Genomic DNA, 20,706 nt, shown 5'->3' on the forward strand with positions numbered 1-20,706 from the left:
TTTGATATGAACAAATCCACAAGAGCCGTGACGAGGGTTCAAACCTACGTCCGAGAGTGTGTAATGAAGTAAGGGCGAAGAGGTAGAACAGATTATTGACAGAGCTCAGGTGCATGGGGGAATTGTGTAAAAACCTGGTTTGTGTCTCGGAGAGACTGCAAGATCCGTGGTAGGTCAAGTTGATTTCTCGGTTGCAATTCTTATCCGTGTCATAGCTCAGTCGATTAACCACCATGCTGCGCCGAGTTTATTGTGAAATTCCCCCTGTGCGCATGAAATAAAGTGTTCCCAAAAATTCATTTTTTCTTTGTAAAATATAAATTCCCTTCCCTGAACATGTCTGTGAGGAGATGGTTCACCAGCTCACTTACAATAGTGCTCTTATGCCTGTGGAGGCCGGTACACTTGTTAAGTGTGCGGACTTAAGCTTGGTAACCAGCAACCGAAACATCTAGTGTTTGGGCTCATGTGAGAACCCCATTCATCAGCTGTCCAGAAATGTTACCCTGGCCGGAGTAGCACATCTGTGGACAGAGATATGCCGATAGCATCATCTCATAGCATGATGATATGAGAGTAGAAGAGATATAGCAGAGATATGCCGATAGCAGAGATATGCCGATAGCAACCAGGAGGCCTGGTCGACGACCGGGCCGCGGGGACACTACGCCCCGGAAGCACCTCAAGGTAACCTCATTGTATGGCTTGAGCGAGACTCAACTTTGCGCGGGAACAGCTAGGCCCTAGGCGTGGGGTGAGCTGTGGGCCTCCCGCGCGCTAGCCAGTCATCGTCATGGAAACAGCCGCCATCTTAGTAAACATCTTGAGCCGCCATGTTGGTCGGCCATCTTGGAGTTGCCCTAGGGGCTGTGCTACACCGTCGCTGATTGGTTGAGAGGGGTAGGCCGCTGTATGCCTTCCTCTCATTGGTTATTTCGAGGAGGACGCGGGAATTGCGGGTGTAAGCGTCATTCTGAACATAGCTGCCACTTTGTCAAGACGCTCTCTGTACTCAATTCGGCCAAATTGAGTATAGGGCGTCGTGGTGGGTTGATTACTCAACTGCTTCACCTCCTGCTTCATCGACGACGGGGGTCGTCACAGAATCTGGCCGAAGTTGTTGCTTGGATTGGAGAAAGACATTGTGTACAGTGGGTTGAGGTACAGTGATCTGGGATTGTGGGGTAATGTGCATACGAGCAGTAACAGACTTGTAGATCCCATACCAGTGATTATTAATAATACCTGCTAGTATTCTGTAGCAGTCGATGGGAACGGGGAAATTCGTGTCAGAGTTTTAAGGCAGATTTCCCATGTTTGTGTAAGATGCTATCGTTGTGCGCATCACCTGGGTACGAACGCCTCGCTTTACCGGTGGGTCGAGGGTGTGAACCGAGCCATGTTGTGAGTGGGAGGGGTTCGAGTGCGCGCCAATTGTTCGTAAAATACCACGTAATGTACTATCACCGCCTACGCCACCTACTACTGCCGTGACTGAGCCAGCCACCCGTAGCGGGGTGCCTGATGTATGGGAATGGTGTGTAAGCCGGTATGAATGAGTAAATACCTATGTGTGTATTTCTGGTGATCAGTTAGTCTCTTAAAGCTTGAATTCGAAGTCAGGTGTTCTGTCCACATTGTCACACAGCACCTGTGGAGGTGAAGTGAAGTGTGGACGAGGAGATAATCACCCTTTATTGTCATCTTGTCAGTCCAGAGGGACTTGCGTCTTGTGTACACAGACGTACAGTGTGTGTGTGTGTGTGTGGGTACACACGGGAACAGAGTATACATAGATTAGCCACGGACAGAGAGGATGTCCATGTAATAATTATATTCCATTGTGATAATTAAATCATTTTTGATCATCCGTGGGATGGAGTGATATCATTTCCATGTGTAGTCTTGCAGGTGTGGAATTCCAACACTGAGCGCTCAGGTTAATGTGTGTGTAACGTCAGTTATTCCTGGCAATGATTATTATGGAGTGTACCACAGTGTGGTCTTAATTTCTTGTATTGTTCCCAGGGATGTGACAAGTGTGATTTATATATACATATATATATATATATATATATATATATATATATATATATATATATATATATATATATATATATACAGTGGAATCTCTATTAACGAGTTTAATCCGTTCTGGCACCGAGCTCGTTACCTGGAAAACTCGTCTTTGGAAACAAATTTCCCCATTTAAAATAAAGGAAATAAATTTAATCCGTTCCACTCCCAAAAACATCCATACTTGTATGACTTTTTTTATGTAAATATAATATTGCACATGTAAATATAAATGTTTTGTTGTAGTGTTTTAATATTTACTTTACCTTATGAAGAGTAGTTGCTGGCTTGAGGGAGACGATGGAGAGGTGGGAAGGAGGAGAGGGGTTATGGTGTGGAAAGAGAATCCACCTCTGAGTCAGGCGGACTCTCTCTTCTTGGGAATTTCACCCAAATTTCATTTCAAATGTCACACAAGGATGCGTTAGACCAGCACCAAATAAAAAACTACGTTGATTACACTCGTTGTGTCAACAATATAATAGTCTTACCACGAAGATACAATACAATGCCGTTTTCTCAAATAGGCAATGTGGTTATTAAAGAAAACGGAAATTTCAAGGCAAACATGTATACAATCCCCAAGTCGATCGGATAAGAATTGGATTTTATAGAAATATTTGCTCAAATGACGCTTGAGCGCGGTGTTTGGGTGCATTCAAGAGAAAAAAAGTGTGTCACGTTCAAGTGACATATACCTGCGAAAGTGATAACACTTTCATAAAGTGTTATCACAAAGTGATAAATTAATTAAACATTTTCACACACCTGGTTGTCACTGCTTTATCAGGGCAGCTTTTCCACGAATGAGTTCACCTTTTCAAACATTCCAAACACTTCCCTGATTTCAGTGGAAGAGGCAGCATCCTCCCTTACCTCCTCATTCCCTTACTAATGGTGTAAATTGTTGATGAGGACCTGCCATACTCCCTTGTGAGATCAATCACACAGACACCACACTCATGCTTTGCTATAATTTCCTTCTTTAAATCCACAGTAATTGTGTCTTTCTTCCTCTTGACAACACTATCTTTAGCAAGCAGCTTCTTTGGAGACATCGTGTGTTACAAATTGTAGTCGCAAAACCACTAAAAACTCAAAGAAAAGCTCAAATAAATCCAGAGGGATGCTTGTCGTGTGAGATACAACAACAACACTGGCGTCGGAGGCGTCCGAGAATTTGCGAGAACCCGCGAGACACTAGGAAGCGCCATGTGGTTTCACTCGTTAATAGAGGCGAGCTCGTCAATAGAGACAAATTTGCTGAGAGTGGCTTGCTCGTTACTGGAAAAACTCGTTAATAGAGCCACTCGTTAATAGAGGTTCCACTGTATATATGACCGAAAAAGTAAGATTAATAATTCTAACATGAATTTTCTCAATCTTTCGTACATTTCTTTTCACTGTTGGAGGTAAATCAAAAATCAATTCTCCAAAATTCATTTTTATTTTTTGATTTACCTCCAACAGTGAAAAGAAATGTATGAAAGATTGAGAAAATTCGTGTTAGAATTATTAATCTTACTTTTTCGGTCATATTTAATAATATATGTCTACAGGAAAGACTGCTACCAAAATATACTAATATTAAAGCGCACGACCCAGCAGCAAGGAATCAAGCCTTCACGATAAAATATCGCCAGGATCTGATTCGTGATCAGATATACAAGGCAGAGAATGAAATCAAAGACAACAAAACGCAACTACTTCATGCTACAAAGGAGTGGAGAAATAGCAACATCGACGAAAGTATCCGTACCCGCATTGAACAACACCTCGACATCCTCACAGACCAACATCACCTCAGCACTGAAACAAGGATTATCAAGAAACTAACAACATTATATGGAGGACCTATGGCAATTCCACGACCAAGAGATGGCTTCCTGAACCTTGCAGGAATTAACCTCACTGAGGACCAAGTCACTCTCCTAAATCTGGGCATAAACTGTCATGTTATGTCCAGACCGAGTAAGATGGCCCGGAAAGTAGAGTTGGAAATTCTGTTGGAAGACATATTCGACCTCGAGACACAAAAGAAGGTCACTACCAAAGATACCTTACAAGCAGAACTTATTGCAGAAGGAGGAAAGAATCGAGGCAATTACAGAAGCACCATACTGTCCCCCGAGCTCAAAGCGGCAGCTAAAAGCCTTCGTGAGAACAAGGAGATAGTTGTCAGGAGAGGTGACAAGTCGCCAATATATGTCATTCTTAAAAAAGACGAATATCTGGCGAAAATGAACATCATACTCTCTGACCAAACTAAGTTCCAAAGGGTAACGAAGGACACTACAACCGAATTAAAAGCAAAGGTCAACAAACTGATCGAAACTGTGAACGCCAAGAAATCCGGACTCCACCTGCCAAAGATCATTGGGGAATATAAACCTGGATATGCGTATGGAAATGTCAAGACACACACGCCTGGAAACCCACTTCGGCCAATCATTAGCCAGATACCCACACCCACGTACAGACTGGCGAAGCGACTCAACGGCCTGCTGACTCCTTATGTTCCCTGCGCCTTCAGCCTAAAGTCTCCAAAGGAATTTGTTGACTTACTGCGGGGCACACGAGCCACAGGGATAAGAGCCTCGTTGGACGTAGAATCGCTGTTTACCAACGTACCTGTGGACGAGACAATCGGGATGATAGCCGACAGAGTGTATCGTGATCCAGCCTGTACTCCTCTTGACATACCAGAAAATATTCTGAGGAAACTACTCCAAGCTTGTACTAAAGAGGCACCCTTCTTGAGCCCGGATGGGCACATGTATAAGCAAGTAGATGGGGTCGCCATGGGTTCTCCCCTAGGTGTCCTGTTTGCAAACTTCTACATGGGTACCATCGAGCAAAAAGTCTTAGTCGACATGAACTTGAAACCGGCCATATACTGCAGGTATGTTGACGACATTTTTACACAGGTACCTGATGTCAGACATCTGCAGGAGCTGAAGGAGGCATTTGAGCAGAGTTCCGTGGTGCGTTTCACTTACGAGATGGAAAAGGATGGGAAGCTGCCCTTTCTAGATGTAACAGTCATGGAAAAGAGCGGAGGTTTCCACACTGCAGTCTACACTAAGGAAACGAACATAGGAATGTGCCTAAATGCCAACAGCGACTGCCCAGACAGGTACAAGAGGAGTGTTGTTAACGCATATGTCGACCGTGCTCTCAGCCACAGCTCAGAATGGAAGCAAGTCGACGAAGAACTCTGTAGGGTAAGGCAGGTCCTAGTCAACAACGGCTTCTCCAATGGTTTCGTCGAAGACATCATAAGAAGGAAAGTGAAACGCCATGCAACCTCTGAAGAGACAACTAACACAACACCTATACCCCCTATTAAGCTATTTTACAGGAACTTCTTTTCCACAGCTCATAAAACGGAGGAAAGGGTCCTGAAAGATATTGTTAATAGAAACGTTATCCCTACAGACAAAAATCAGAGGATACAACTGACGATTTACTATACAACCAGAAAAACGGCCAGCCTACTCATGAGAAACTCTCCAGACACAAAACAGAACGCTTTAAAAGAGACTAACGTCGTCTATGCCTTCAAATGCCCTCTTGGGGACTGTAAGCTCCAAAAAACCCAGTATATAGGCAAGACAACAACATCTCTTTCTAGGCATTTAACGATGCATAAGCAACAGGGCTCCATTAAGGAACATATAATCTCTTCCCACAACCAAACCATCGCCAGAGAAATCCTAGTAAACAACACAGAAATCATCGATAGATACAGCGATAGCAGGCGGCTTGACGTTTGCGAGGCACTACACATCAAGAAGTCAACACCAGCAATCAACAGCCAATTAATGCACAATTATATTCTACCCACCTCAAGACTCCGTTCCAATATAGAAGCATCAAGAAATATGGACCAATAGGCTTTTTACAAACACTTCTATTCAATACCCATTGTTTCGTGTTCTGTCTTGTGTTGATGAAATTAATACCCTATTAATGCCACCTCTTGTTCTGTCTTGTGTTGATGAAATTAATACCCTATTAATGCCACCTCTTGTTCTGTCTTGTGTTGATGAAATTAATACCCTATTAATGCCACCTCACCCCATCCACCTCACTCAAATGTAGATATAAAATCGGAGATGCGTAAGTTCTATTCAGTTGTGTATTTGTAAACTAAAGTCTTTGAAAATGTAATAAGTTTTACGAAACGCGCTCGTGTCGCGTCAGACTAGAAATAAAAATGAATTTTGGAGAATTGATTTTTGATTTACCTCCAACAGTGAAAAGAAATGTACGAAAGATTGAGAAAATTCGTGTTAGAATTATTAATCTTACTTTTTCGGTCATATTTAATAATATATGTCTACAGGAAAGACTGCTACCAAAATATACTAATATATATATATATATATATATATATATATATATATATATATATATATATATATATATATATATATATATATATATATATATATATATATATATATATATATATGTCGTACCTAATAGCCAGAACGCACTTCTCAGCCTACTATTCAAGGCCCGATTTGCCTAATAAGCCAAGTTTTCATGAATTAATGTTTTTTCGTCTACCTAACCTACCTAACCTAACCTAACCTAGCTTTTTTTGGCTACCTAACCTAACCTTACCTATAAATATAGGTTAGGTTAGGTTAGGTAGGGTTGGTTAGGTTCGGTCATATATCTACGTTAATTTTAACAACAATAAAAAAAAATTGACCTCATACATAGAGAAAAGGGTTGCTTTATCATTTCATAAGAAAAAAATTTTAGTAAATATATTAATTCAGGAAAACTTGGCTTATTAGGCAAATCGGGCCTTGAATAGTAGGCTGAGAAGTGAGTTCTGGCTACTAGGTACGACATATATATATATATATATATATATATATATATATATATATATATATATATATATATATATATATATATATATATATATATATATATATATATATATATATATATATGCGGAAAATCCACAGAGAAATATGAAATGAGGTGAACGTTTCGGCTTTGTTAAAGCCTTTGTTAAATGATTGATATGATAAAGCTTTGATATGATAATTGATAATTGATTGATATGATAATTGATAATTGATTGATATGATAATTAAATGATAAAGCTTTGTTAAATGATTGTGATTCTGTGTACCTTGGACAAACAGGAAAGTCCTTACAATTGCGGTTGTCACAACATGCTTATAGTATTAGAACTGCCCAAACGTCTAATGCATTGTATCTACATACGAGTTTATGCGATCACAATATTAACTGGAATGGGGCAAAAAGCATTACCAATTGTGGGGATTTCGTGGAACGGAATTTGATTGAGCCTGCTCTAATCAGTGTCCAAATCTTCTTAATGTTAGTACTGGAATGTACAAACTTGATCCATTTTTAAGTTATAATATTGCACAACAGTTTAAGAAACAACTCTGATAGAGAGGCTTACAATGTCTCATTATAATTGTATATCCATATATTGTGTGTTCATGAGGCTTTTCTTTAATCTTTCATCCTTATTCTCTGACCGCTTAATCCTCTTTGACCATTCTAAGCTAAGCTATACCTGTTTTTGGTTAATTACACCTGACCAACCCTAGGGATGGGTTGGTCAGGTGTCGGCCTATATATCCTCCCCCTTCTCCCTTCTCCTTAGTCAGTCTGGTGTTGACAAAGGCTTTAACAAAGCCGAAACGTTCACCTCATTTCATATTTCTCTGTGGATTTTCCGCATAAAATGATCAGTGTTTTGTGATCGTCAATTGCATATATATATATATATATATATATATATATATATATATATATATATATATATATATATATATATATATATATATATATATATATATATATATATATATATATATATGACAATGTCAGACCACGGAGAAAAAATGAAACAGGAAATTTCCTTAAGTACTTTCGTATATTAAATACATCTTCAGAAGGTCATTTTACAGATCGAGTGATGGGTATAAATAGGCAGGAGAGAGTGGTGAAGTAAGGTGAGGTACAATACTTGGACAACGCAGACGGCCCATTGGCCCATCAGATGCACCCAATTGGCCCATCCGATGTAGCCCAATGGCCCATCTGATACAGCAGACATACAAGCATAATACATAGGTAATTATAACATAAAGAGGTAAATATATACAATAAATTAGTGAGACAAATGTTTTTCAATGATCCTACTTAAATCGCCCTTTAGCTGATCTATTAGAAATGGATCTAAGTTATATAGACCACTGCTAATATTCAAATTACTTTCTTTGGTGATCTGTATCAAAGCAGATTCAATTATGTTTCTGTTATAGGTGCTTTTACAATTTGTTATAGAAGAAGCACTCTCCCAATCAATTTGGTGAGCTTTTTCTGACAAATGCACAAACAAAGCATTAGACAATTGGCCATGTCTTACAGAGTATTTATGTTGCGATATTCTACATTTTAAATCTTTAGATGTTTGCCCGACATAGAACTTATTACATTCCTTACAAGGTATTTTTTTTTTTGGTGAGTACAGATCACCAAAGAAAGTAATTTGAAAAGTCTGACATTCTCACATTCTTAATCACGTGTTTATTTTCGTGATATACACACACACATATATACAGTATATATATATATATATATAATATATATATATATATATATATATATATATATATATATATATATATATATATATATATATATATAATATATATATATATACATATATATATATATATATATATATATATATATGTGTGTGTATTGTGGTTGCAGTATTAACATAATTTTGGTAGAATTTGGTGAGTGACGAGGCTGTCTGGAGAGACCGCCATCGCTCTGTCGAGTAACGTAACTCTCGAGAGTGTTTATCGGCATGCGGGATCGATAAATCACTCACCCATGTGATTTAAGGAGTGCGAGATCTCCTTAGTGTTCCCAATAACGTTTGATAACTGTAGGCTACATGTGTCAGCAGTAATTATATATATATATATAATCGTAGAGTCACGGTGCCTAGTGTTATTGTGTTATTTACTGTGGTGATTGCAATGTGTGGACCTATGTTCTAGGGGTTATTGAGAGCACTGGGGTCATTTGCAACAGGAAGTGTGTGCAGTATTCTAATATTTGGAAATTATAGTACTTGCCGTGTATGTTATTGCAAAGGGGTTGTTATTTGGTGATTGTTGCTAGAGTTGAGCAATCACCGTATGTGATTGCAGTTCAGTAAAGTCATTGTGGGGCAGGGTTCTAGAGGGTTCATGTCCTGTATATTATTTTACTAGGTTCTGCAGAATTGTCATTGCAACCGCATTGTAACGTAAATCACTGTGATTTGTTAGTGTGATTTGTCATTGTCGTGGGTGAACTCGGCTGTAGACGAGTACTTGGGTACACATGTATTCTCCTGTTTATCTGGTAGGACATCGAAGTCCAGTATTCAGTGAGGTGATGCGAGGCAATTAATATAACGTAACCAAGGGAACGCCCATTGCTGTAAGAGAATTTGTTCTTTGACAATTTGAGTAACGTAGAATACGTTTGCGTTAATTTACTTTCCTGCAAGCAGCTTCGGTAGTCTCAAGGAGCCTAGCCGTCAGCCGGATAAGAATTAGAGAAATGAAAATATTCTAGATCTGGTCTTTACGAACAATGAAGACATTATCAGAGACATTACAATATCAGATACCACATACTCAGATCATAAGCTCATTGAAGTGCAAACGACCATCAATACTCAGAATAGACCTAAAACGTTGATAAAGCGAGAGGGGCTATTCAGTAAATTCAATTTTAATAGTAAAAGGATAGACTGGGAGATAATAAACAGGGAACTTACAAACATTAATGGGAAACTGTTCTAAGTAATACAAGTCCTACAGAAGGAATAGAAAAACTGACTTCGGAAGCGTATCAAGTCTGTCTGAAACATGTTCCTTGAGGAAAGCCAGAAAGAGATCCAACGTAGAAAGAGAACGCAGACGACACTACAAACGCAGGAAAAAAATAACGGAACTGATTATGCAGACACAAATTTCCTGTCAAAGAAGGAATAATTTAAATAGGGAGATTGAAGAAATCGAGCGAAAATTGAAACACTCATATGAAACTGAAGAAAGGCAGTTAGAACAGAAAGCAAATCAGGAAATAAAGAAAAATCCAAAATATTTCTTCACATATGCGAAATCAAAAGCAAAAACCACTGCCAGTATTGGACCTATTCGTACAAGTGAAGGTTCATACACGGAGGATGACAAAGAAATTAGTGAAATCCTAAAAAAGCAGTACGAGGACATGTTTAGCACTCCAATAAACATGAAAGTGGAAGATCCAGACAATTTCTTTATGCGGGATATTCAAACCCCTGTAAACATAACTGATATCAACACGAGCGCACTAAATTTTGAAAGAGAAATTGAAAACATGCCCATGCACTCAGCCCCAGGTCCAGACTCATGGAATTCAATATTTATAAAGAAATGCAAAGTGCCGGTAGCACAGGCACTCAGTATAGTGTGGAGGAAGAGCTTGGACACGGGGGAGATACCAGATGCACTTAAAGTAGCAGACATAGCCCCTCTACACAAGGGAGGGAGCAAAGCATTGGCAAAGAATTATAGACCAGTTGCACTAACATCGCACATCATAAAAGTATTTGAGAGAGTGATTAGGAGTCAGGTCACCAGTTTCATGGAGACCAATGACCTTCACAACCCAGGCCAACATGGATTTCGAGCGGGAAGATCGTGCCTCTCACAGCTACTTGAGCACTACGACAAAGTCACTGAGGCATTAGAAGAAAAACAGAATGCTGATGTGATATACTCGGACTTCGCAAAGGCTTTCGATAAATGTGACCATGGCGTGACAGCACCCAAAATGAAGTCAATGGGAATAACCGGTAAAGTAGGACGCTGGATACTCGGTTTTCTGTCAAACAGGACTCAGCGAGTAACGGTCAACCATATAAAATCTAGTCCAAGTGCAGTTAAAAGCTCTGTACCTCAGGGTACAGTCCTTGCACTGCTGCTTTTCCTTATTCTTATATCAGATATAGACAAAAATACAAGTCACAGCTTCGTATCATCCTTTGCAGATGACACAAAAATCAGTATGAAAATTACCTCGGCTGAAGACATTGAAAAACTTCAAGCTGATCTTAATAAAGTTTTCGAATGGGCATCAGAAAATAACATGATGTTTAAATGTGATAAATTCCAGGTACTCAGGTACGGTAAAAATGAGGACCTTAAACATAATACAGAGTACAAAACACAATCAAATGTACCCATAGTAGGAAAACAGCATGTAAAGGATTTGGGAATAATAATGTCTGACGACCTAACGTTTAAGGAACATAACCAAGCAAATATTGCGACAGCCAGAAAAATGATAGGATGGATTACGAGAACTTTCAAATCCAGGGATCCCATCACAATGGTTGTACTCTTCAAGTCACTTGTGTTGTCCTGTCTTGAGTACTGCTCAGTACTCACTTCCCCCTTCAGAGCAGGAGAGATTGTTGAAATAGAGGGAATACAGAGAACATATACGGCAAGCATAGACGCGATAAAGCACCTAAATTATTGGGATCGTCTCAAAGCCCTCCAAATGTACTCACTAGAAAGAAGACGAGAGAGATATCAAATAATATACACCTGGAAGATACTGGAGACCCAAGTACCAAATCTACACAGTAAAATAACAACGTACTGGAGTGAACGACATGGAAGAAAATGCAGAATAGAACCAGTGAAGAGCAGGGGTGCAATAGGCACAATCAGAGAACACTGTATAAACATCAGAGGTCCCCGGTTGTTCAACACCCTCCCAGCAAGCATAAGAAATATTGCCGGAACAACCGTGGACTTTTTCAAGAGGAAACTAGATTTATTCCTCCAAGGAGTGCCGGACCAACCGGGCTGTGGTGGGTATGTGGCCCTGCGGGCCGCTCCAAGCAACAGCCTAGTGGATCAAACTCTCACAAGTCAAGCCTGGCCTCGAGCCGGGCTTGGGGAGTAGAAGAACTCCCAGAACCCCATCAACCAGGTATCAACCAGTATTGTCTGTCGTAATTAATGGTCAGTGGGCCGGGTAATTGACGTATTTCAGGAAGTCAAAATAATTAACCTCGATCCTTGTTTGATCGACTCACACGAATGCTCCATTGTTCCATTAACGTAACGTCATTATTTATCTGTCCGGAAGTACCGGCACTTGATTGACTCGTGGGAGGAGTAACGTCATTTTTGAATAACGTAAACGTGGAGCTAATTACTGTTATTAGCCACCTGAATTGGTCTGAGTATGGAAGGCTTAGACGGAATTCATACCTTAATGTAAATTGCTGAGCCAGTGTGAAAGGTTGCGTATTTTTATTGTTTAATTATTGATCTTGAGGATAATAATTAATTACTCTAAAGCTAATCACGAGTGATTACCGTTCTCTTAGCACTTTGGACATTGTAAATCAGAGTTTACCATCGCTGAGTGATTAGTAACTGATTAACGTAAATTAACGTAACTAGTAAAGAGATTAATCAGCTGTCTGGTAGTACAGGGATTAATTAATGGGATTTTCTCACTGAATGCTCGACAGGTAGAGTGTTGTGTAATTTCTGCGTTACTAGTGACAGTTGTAAGAGTTATTAAATTAACGTAAATGCTATTTTGTTATTAACGTAAATGTTATTGTGTTATTAACGTAAATCAATTGTTATTGATTGTTGATCGTCCGTGGCACGGAGTGTTAACGTAAGGATTAATTTGAGGAAGGTTTGCTGGAGTTGCCAGTGAACCCATTAGTTATTGTTGTCATTGAAAGACTACTGATTTGATTGCATTGCATCCGCCATTGCAGGTGTAGACTGCACTGAGGCGTAGAACAGTTAGGAGGTTACTGGAGACGTGTTTCAAAACCCACTGTGTCATTTGTTGTAATTGTGATTATAGATCTGTTAGTTCTTTTTTCTTGATTGATGCCTCTATGTTCACGCTTATGTTTGAGTTAGTTCATTATGCAGTTCGAGGGGCTGGTGTCTAGCTGTCATTGATAGTGTCACAGGAAGGATTTCGAGTAACGTCATTGACATTTCTTTTTGTTTTGTTGTAGTAGTTAGTACTTTATTGAATAAACTAAGTTGTTATGGTTAACACTGTCTTTTCGTTACACCCCACACATTATTATTGTTATGCATGTGTTCTTCACACTCGACTAATAAAATTGAGACCGATTCTGAGTTTTGGACCAAATATACGGCACCACACAACAATAAATTATTGTTGTGAGAGCCCAGGACCTACTCGTTAGATTCGCTTCGGCGATTGGCGAAGGTCGACGACCAAGTGGAGGGGATTTCAATTTTCATTGGGGTCTCGGCGTTTGCTCGCGCCTAGTCAATTGTTCATACATGGTCCCAAAGTGAGGAATGAGCTGCTTACTACACTGGTGTATTAGCTAAGCAAGTCCTTCCTCAGGCGACCTAATTGAATATCACGACAGGAATAAAGGTTAAAGAATAAAGAAAATTCTTAGAAATTTTCCGAGCTCAATTCCTTATAACAATTTCATTTATTCCACCACTTAAAACTCTCACAATATCTATGTAAAAATAAATACCAAATTCCACTTACTTTGGCTCTGGGGATGTGGACAAGGTGCGTTGTGATGTCATCAGGGGCTGGTCGCCCGTGCGTGACACGCCCAGACACGGTCGCGCGGGCCATTCAAGCACCAGATGTTGGCACAAATATATTTTCAATTATCTGTTTTATGTATTTCCAATTTGGTTTTATTTGTTTGTTTTTTTATCGTATACCTGGTTGATACCTGGATGATGGGGTTCTGGGAGTTCTTCTACTCCCCAAGCCCGGCCTGAGGCCAGGCTTGACTTGTGAGAGTTTGGTCCACCAGGCTGTTGCTTGGAGCGGCCCGCAGGCCCACATACCCACCACAGCCCGGTTGGTCCGGCACTCCTTGGAGGAATAAATCTAGTTTCCTCTTGAAAATGTCAACGGTTGTTCCGGCAATATTTCTTATGCTTGTGTGCATATATGATGCATATTTGTATCCTTTACAATATGTATACAGCAGAATGTTCATAATGTTCCATGAAACTGTGATACATGTGTCAGTAATGTGTCCACAATAAATGTTTATTGTCGCAATATTACGTGTTAAAAATTCACTAAAATTACAATATGTACAGTTTCACACACTATTTACACAGTAACACACTGTATTACACACTCAGTACTTCGGAAGTGAGTAATAATCAATGAAGTAGTCCAGGGTACACAGCGCGACTTCGCTCTCGTTGCACCAGGTACAGATAGAATTTCGCTTCCTGTTTCTTTGTTCTGTGTGCTTGCAAATAACGCACTCATGTACACCCTTGGCATTAGTACCTGTAGGTAGTATGTAGCCAAGCTTGTAAAATGTAAGGTAGTCTTGAAAAGATTACAGGGAAAGATCAATTTGTAAGGTAGTCGTGAAAAAATCCCCTTGTAAGGTCCCACACAAGAAGAGATTCAGCCAGCCTCAAAGAGTGTCCGTCAGTAAAGAAGAGATTCAGCTATTCTTGAAAATATCTATGGAAAACACCACCATGGAAGCCGCTAACACTGCTCATCTATGCTACTTGTATCAGATGCATCATCAATGAATGCAGAAAACGATTCATCTATGTATCATCTAAATAAATTGGAGATAGCATAGATGGGCAAGGGTGGCGCTCAGAGCTACAACTGGATACGCTCGCTGTATCGTCCTCATAGGTGCTGTATCACTTGCATCTGATCTTTGTGTTAGGTCCTATTGCGTCTAGCTTCACCAATATTATGACCCTTATATTCTTTAAACATTAAGGTTTGAATTTCACCGACAAAGCACGATCTTTCAACTTGCGTCGGACAGGTGTTTGGGAGCCAGAGGCGCGTGTGCCACTCGGTACTAACCCAGCCAGCAGCCCTAGGGCATAAGGGGAATTTTTTCCTAGGTAGCTACCTCTCACTGGAGGTCCTAAGAGTCCATTTCGTACACAACCAACCTCGCACACATTTAGAATGGGTACGAAAAAATCAAAATGAGCTTTCTCGGTTGGCAAACCGCGTATTCTCGGTTGGCGCAGTTAAGTGGTTAAGGAGCGTCTGGGATCTTCTCTGATGTAGGTTCGAACCCTCTTCACGGCCCTTATGGATTGATTTATTTATTTAATTTATATACAAGAAGGTACATTGTGTTAGAGAATACATAGCATAGTATTTACAATCTTGTAAAGCCACTAGTACGCGCAGTGTTTCGGGCAGGTCATTATCTAACTATTACCTAACAGCTAATTTTAAGTAGGTAAATTCTAGCAGAATTAATAAAATTATAACATACATTGCAAGAAAAAAAAATGAGATGAGAGAGAATAGTAAGTATAATAAAGCACATTGGTTTATTAAAGCTCTGGTTGATTACATTGTCAACTTGATTGTTAATTTAAACAAGATTAACAGACACCATACAGCAGATTGATAGCACATATAAGAAGACAGCAATGATCACAATGGTAAAGCCATTATTCATTTATTACTCTTATGTTCTTTGTACACAATCTTTTGAATAATAATAATATTTTTAATATTATTATTTACACACAAAATCACACTAACGTGATATACATCAATGAGAAAATTCACTCGGGCTGTGAGGCGATGCGAACCTGCAATGTTTGTGTCACCTCACAGCCCCAGTGGATCGTTCATTGATGTATATCTCCTTAGTGCGATTTTCTGTGTATCTGAAGATGGGCATACGGTGTTCAACTACAATACTTAACCCCTTCACCTGAGTGCTTAGGGGCCTTACGTAAAACTTGGCCTGGCTTCAGGACTTCCTGTGATATCAGTAGAAATCTGATTGTAAGACTTTTAGGAAGTCAGTGGTGGTACAGTGGTAGAGTATGCAGCTGGCAATGCCTTGGTCGTGGGTTTGCAACACCACACAGTCCCAGTAGATTTTCTCTATTATTATTATCTAATGTTATTATTCGGGAATGCCCGAAACGCTTTGCGTAATAGTGGCTTTAGGCATTGTATGTACTAGCTCTACCTATAAGTCAAACAATCCTTGTAAATATTTATTGTATGTATGTGCCTTACCTAAATAAAATTGTATTGTATTGTATTATTATTATAAAAATTATCATATTCGATAGGCCAATGTCCACACCCCAACACTGCCATAGGCCTATTTCCACACCCCAACAATTGCATGTTGAGGTGTAAGACAATGGTGGAGCAGAAAGTACTCAAGAACTTACGGATGATGAGAGTGCGAGGAACAAGGTGGTCATGTGGAGCCAGTGACTCCTTCCTTCAACAGTTTTGTCTCTCCCTCGTCGTATATCCTCAATGTCTTCAGTGGTGTGGCCTCACCACACACTTACACTGCCATAAGTGTCCTGAGAGTACTGTGGGAGGGACAATTTGGCGGGTATTGTGGACACAGGTCTTTAAGACAGGCGAACTTCACGAGTCGTGGAGACGTCTATAGCAACCTTTGTTGTGATGACGTCACTCGCTCGCTCGCTTACCCGCCACGGTGCTCTTCCCATTTTCTTTGGTTACTGATCTTTGCTGACGTTTAACCTGAGAGCCACTAATACTGGTGGCCTCAACGAGGACAGGAAGTTGGCGGCTTGTCAAAGGTCCTACCCATTTGCCTGGATGATCTTTTCTATCTGTATTTTAAAACCCAGTAGAGTTTTGGTGTTTACCTTACCTACTCCTTGGCGGGTAGGCTGTTCCACGGGTTTACAACCATACGGGTGAAGAAGCCTCTCCTGTTTTCTGTCCTACATTTGGCTTGTTGAGCTTGAACCCTTTGCTCCTCGTTCGTATTACATCTGACCTTTTGAAGAAAGTGTCCGGATTGACATCGTCCAAATTGTTGACTTGTGATGGACTCTACTACCGGGACCCTGGACTCTACTACCGGGACCCTGGACTGTACTATCAGGACCCTGGACTGTACTACCGGGACCCTGGACTGTACTACCGGGACCCTGGACTGTTCTACTGGTGTAAGGGGGGCTAGCCTTTAACCCTCACTTTCCTGGTTAAATGCTGGTCGTTACTAAGTAAAACTATATACAGGAACCAGAGTATGTGCTGTGTAGCCTATAATAGTTCACCTCGTCAAGATCTAAACATTTGACAGTTTAGATGTCACGGCTGGAGGATACTGTACCCTTCTATGTTATACTGCAACTCTGAAGTTCTCCGCCACCACCTGCTACCCACTGATTAGTTTCCTCAATTGACGGTGGAGCAGGATACCCTCAACTAGGCATAAACCCCGAAAATGGATCCCCAGTTATCGGAAAAGGATGGGATAAGATTTCGACGTTAGTGTGGGAATTAAATCTAAGTATAAAGGGACTATCTTTGGTATTAAATAAATGCTTGCTGGCTTACAGGGCAACCGTGCCACCTTTTGGGTGGCTTCATCTTCATCAATCAATTCAATCTGTTTAAATCACGGAAGACATCTTCCGTCACGCAGGGTGCAGTCGCACCTCCACAGATCTCCAGTATCATCTATTGATACTGGTGATGGCTCAAAAGGGCCACCACTTACGAGCTATTCATGCCCGTGCCACCTTTTGGGTGGCTTCATCTTCATAACACATTCACAAGGGAGACATCTCCCGCCATTCAGGGTGCATTCGCACCTCCACAGATCTCCAGTATCAGCTCTTGATACTGGTAATGGCTCAAAAGGGCCACCACTTACGGGCTATTCATGCCCGTGCCACCTTTTGGGTGGCTTAATCTTCATCAATCAATCAATCTACAGGGCAGTTATAGCCCCGCTCCTGTGCCAGGTAAGTCCACTACGGGCTCATTATAGCCCGTGTTACTTTGGAACTTTTGTTGTAAGTAGCTGAATCTAAAGCAGCAGCAGGCTTACAGGGGGAACCCAAGTTTCAAACACGGGGACTTAAGATCAACAACAATGAAAAATTATCGTTGGGGAAATTCCACTAAACACCACAAATTCTATAACAGATTTATTACAGCAAAGATTAACACTGAAAATAATGGTAAGTTTCAAACGTTCTATCTGAACACTTCCTAAACTGAATACTGAATACAAAAATGATGTGGACTCTACACTGTACTAAAACTTCAGAGACAGATACCTTAAACACCACAGACAGGCCAGTTGTTCAGCCTTACTCTCTGAGAGATGTTGACCCCCAGGAAGCCTCCAACACACACTAACTAACCTCTCCACACTGACCTCTCACAGGCTGACCCAGGCTAGTTGTTCAGCCTTACTCTCTGAGAGATGTTGACCTCCAGGAAGCCTCCAACACACACTAACTAACCTCTCCACACTGACCTCTCACAGGCTGACCCAGGCTAGTTGCCAGATTAATCTTTGAAAATGATTATTAACTAAAATCCAGTATTTGTCACTGAAGGTGACTTTATTATTCCAAAACAATTGGGATTTATCTAGATACAAGAGCCAGATTAATTACAATATTCAGTAGCACTTGTATTTCACTAATTACATGATTTAGGAAACTAGACTGGGTATTTATTTTCCAATGACGAAATACTTTTTCATATATTCAAATCTTACTGAAGTCAAATGCTTCTTAGGTAACATACAAGACTTATTCTCTGTTCTCAATTGACGTTAATTTTAACATAAGTGCTTAACCATGATTGATAATTCCTCCTAATTCTGTAACATCTTTTATAATTCAAGTTCAAGTTCAAGTATGTTTATTGAGATAAGCAATAAATACATCTCAAAGGGATAGAGTAGCTTAGGCTATTTCTACCCCCCTCTACTTCAAGTCCCTCAAGGGGCGCACAAATTCAGTGAGTACAAATAGACATAAACAGTACAAGAATCCCATTTAACATTGCATACAGCAAGTACAGCATATAATTGTTACATTCTTGGGGCAAAATACTTGTAGCTCCTAAGTATACTGTCTATTATACCATTATCACACATCCAAACAATTTGATGTGGTACACTATTTATTTCCTTATTTCTATATTTTTCAATAAGGTGCCACTCTAATACATAATTAATGTATTAAGGTGTGGGCGTACGGCATACTACATAATTTACACTCCTTATCTTTTTCACTGACATCAACACCGTATTGCCAGATATATTTATATCCTAATCGTAATCTCATGTAAATTGAATCCTTCCAAGTAGACTTTCCTTTACCATAAGTGAAGGACGAATTTGTATTTATTATTGAATAATTCTTAAGTGTGTTACTACTGTCCACCATTGCCATTCTCTTTATCATTTCTTCACCCTCCTGAATCACCTTGAGTCTTGTTTTTATTTGTTTCAAGGTTAACTGACATACAACATCAACAAGAGTTTTTTCAGTGGCTCTCTTCGCTATGTCATCAACTACCTCATTCAACAGTATTCCCACATGTGAAGGGATCCACATGAATCTTACTTTATACCCAGTTTTTTCTAGTCTCTTAACATTCTCTCTACACTCTATCACAATATTCTGATACACTGGGCGTCTGCTATTTAAAGACTCTAACGCTCCTCTGCTGTCAATAAAGAAGCAAGCATTTTTACCACTTTTTTTTTTTGAGATATATACAAGAGTTGTTACATTCTTGTACAGCCACTAGTACGCGTAGCGTTTCGGGCAGGTCCCTGGAATACGATCCCCGCCGCGAAGAATCGTTTTTTCATCCAAGTACACATTTTACTGTTGCGTTAAACAGAGGCTACAGTTAAGGATTTGCGCCCAGTAAATCCTCCCCGGCCAGGATACGAACCCATGACATAGCGCTCGCGGAACGCCAGGCGAGTGTCTTACCACTACACCACGGAGACTGTAAACTGACTATTTGACTACTTCCTGTAATCCTGCTAATACTCCTTGGAGTTCAGCCTGCGTTGAAGAGACATTGTCAGTTAAGCGGCGTCCAATAACAGTATCTACAGTGCCGATGTCAGTGTACTCCCTGATCAAGACTCCACATCCTGCCTTCCCATCCCTAGCTACTGACCCATCACAATATACATGTAGAGTGTTTTCCGTAGGCAGTTTTCTAATTATACAATCATATGTTGCCCTCAGCTCTCCTATTTCATACATACTTTTTTTCTTATGCAAGGGAGTAATTACTACATCTACATTACAATCCTCCCATGGTGGTGTAAATTTTCTCTTGGGCACAGCAATACACTCTGTAATAACATCATACTTTATAACATTATAACATAATTTATTCATATATGCTCTCTTCTTCATCATACACTGTTCACTACTTCCCACCTTTTGAACCGAGAGGATTAATTCATTAGCTCCCCCACCTCTCATTAATCTAATGGCAGAGGCTACATTTATCTCTGAAATTCTATCCCCAATACTCTGCAGATTCAACTCCATCCTCATTATCTCAATCATAGCATTTCTTGGGCATCCTAAGATAATTCTCATTGCTTCATTTTGTACCTTCTCCAACTTGCCCATCCTACCTTTACCAAAACAAGAAATGACAGGTGCAGCATAATCAATAAGAGATCTTACAGTACTTAAGTATCACATTCGTAGCATA

The 20,706-nt window shown here is 40.1% G+C and overlaps 1 protein-coding gene across 5 annotated transcripts in view; it reads right to left on the reverse strand.

The window, feature by feature from the left end:
- LOC138371369 (uncharacterized) overlaps positions 1–20,706 on the reverse strand; it is a 560,082-nt gene that overhangs the window by 426,000 nt on the left and 113,376 nt on the right. Inside the window, exon 1 of one of the 5 annotated variants that reach the window (XR_011230421.1) lies at positions 16,395–16,784. The exons of 2 other annotated variants lie outside the window; for them this stretch is intronic. The gene's annotated coding sequence lies outside the window, so the exon portion shown is untranslated. Of the gene's footprint in view, positions 1–16,394; positions 16,813–20,706 lie in introns of those variants that run through there. 2 more of the 5 variants (XR_011230419.1, XM_069336149.1) reach the window with 2 other exon arrangements.

This window comes from Procambarus clarkii, chromosome 35 (genome assembly GCF_040958095.1).
Source record: "Procambarus clarkii isolate CNS0578487 chromosome 35, FALCON_Pclarkii_2.0, whole genome shotgun sequence".
Taxonomy (NCBI): Eukaryota; Metazoa; Arthropoda; class Malacostraca; order Decapoda; family Cambaridae; genus Procambarus; species Procambarus clarkii.